At 44.6% G+C, this 1,970-nt stretch overlaps 1 long non-coding RNA gene across 1 annotated transcript; it reads right to left on the bottom strand.

Annotated features, from left to right (window-relative positions):
- Positions 1-289: 289 nt before the first annotated feature.
- On the bottom strand, positions 290-1,647 carry LOC131901155 (uncharacterized). The gene is made up of 2 exons (XR_009376398.1): positions 1,432-1,647; positions 290-559 (listed from the first exon to the last, which is right to left on the bottom strand). It is a non-coding gene; the product is annotated as an uncharacterized LOC131901155 (long non-coding RNA).
- Between the last annotated feature and the right edge of the window lie 323 nt (positions 1,648-1,970).

Genomic DNA, 1,970 nt, shown 5'->3' on the forward strand with positions numbered 1-1,970 from the left:
GGACACCTTCAGGGCAGAGCTGTTGTGAGCAGCTTGAGGTGTCCAGGATACCTCACCCTCCAGGGTTATACTGTCCCTTGCAGTTTCAGCCATCAGAGCTGTGCTAAATAACTTCAGGTGTCCAGGACACCTTCAGGGCAGAGCTGCTGTTCTGAGCAGCTCAAGGTGTGTGGGATACCTCGTCCTCCAGGGCTAAACTGTCTCCTTGCAGTTCCAGCCATCAGAGCTGTCCTAAGCAGATCAAGGTGTTGCCTGACTCCCCAGGTAGTCAGGACACCTTTCCACAGAGTTGTTACAACAAATTTACTTATATTGTTGGTACCCAAACCAAGGACCAACCCACAGATTTAAAAACAACTTACTTACACCTATGCTGACCCTATGTCAGTAGAAGCAGGCTGTTTAGATGATGGGAGGTGGAGTTGCATGAGCTCTCTCAGGAGGCTTGCCGAAATAGCTGTCTAAGAATTTCCCCGGTGTCTACTCCACAGGTGTGTACCCTCCAGAGTCTGTGAAGATGTTTCTCCTCTCTTCAAAAACAAATAGTCTAGGATGGGACCTGTCACAATGGAGACCAAAATAACATCATGAACAGTTTTGAGGATGGGACGCAATATCATGACAGATTTATAAACACCTGCATGGAAATATTTATGTGTCACTAAAGTAAGTATACTGGTGGAAGTATAATACTCAAATTGGTACTCCCAATTTTCACCAAGGTATCACCTGGGAACTGTGAGATAGGGAACTGCTCATGCCCAACCACAGATTCCTTACTGCAGGGACTATAGGGAGATACATGCACAAACACATAGAAAAATACACAACAAAAACACATGTATGTGAGAGACAGAGAGACAGAGAAAGAGATACTTAGAGAGACAGAGAAAGAGAGACAGAGTGAGAGTGAGAGAACTCTATCAATTGGATGCTGAACAAATGAATGCAGGTGTGTCCTCTCAGAGGGGAACAAAAGGAGCATGGATCAGTCTGAGTCCCTGTATCGACACATTTAGATGTGTGACCAGGCCTCTCCAACTGCTGCTTGGAGAATCTAACGTACAAGGCCTTTTAAAGTAAGTAATAAAAAAATTAACTCAAACTCACAGCAGCTAACATCTCACACTAGACAGCACTTGATAGAATCTCTTCAAAGTCATGCTGGGAATTCATACTACTGCCTGAGTCCATGAGTACTATGACTCATGCCACAGGCTCTGTTTTTGTTTCTTTTTTAGAGGAAGCAGAATAGTCTTTGTCCTCATGCCATTCCTGTCCACATTTGAGGTTCTGCCTTTGGGAGGAGTTCAGAGACATGATTTTGGCATACCCTGAAGGCATACCCTGAAGAACTTGCAGTATCACTAGGTAAAGATAATGGACAGACCACCCTGTGTCCTAATCAAATGTTTCAGAAAGCTTGTTTACCAGTGACTCGGTGACACCGCAAATTATTTTGTCCTGTGCTTCAGATGCCCCCTCTGGGGAACTCAGCTGTCTCCTCTATTTGAAGGGAAGTGGTTATCACAGCTATTTTGTTTTCTCTGCCCTCATAGCACATGCTCCAAGTAACCAAGGAGATAGCCTCTTCAGGCGCATTCACAGCAGAAGACTCAGAATTCAACTTGGCTGCAGAGTCCACAAGCCTGTGGGTTTACAAGTCAGGAAAAAATTGCCATAGTTCACAATCACCCCAGTCATTTAGAGGTTCCCCAAATATCTTGACAGGTCACTCTATCCATATAACTATTGATGGAGAAGACATATAAGGGAAGAACTTGGTCACCAGACACAACAATTCTCCTCACTGACAACTGAGAAACACAGAGTGGCTGGGAAGTAACTAAAGTTAGCCACTGTGGTTAAAGAAGAGTGATGTCCTGCCTCGAAATGGGCTCATCTCATTAATCCCTCCCGCTTTAATGTCGGTCTCATGTTCACACATCAATGCCTATCTACCAAAAGGA

This window comes from Peromyscus eremicus, unplaced genomic scaffold (assembly GCF_949786415.1).
Source record: "Peromyscus eremicus unplaced genomic scaffold, PerEre_H2_v1 PerEre#2#chrX_unloc_4, whole genome shotgun sequence".
NCBI classification, from domain to species: domain Eukaryota; kingdom Metazoa; phylum Chordata; class Mammalia; order Rodentia; family Cricetidae; genus Peromyscus; species Peromyscus eremicus.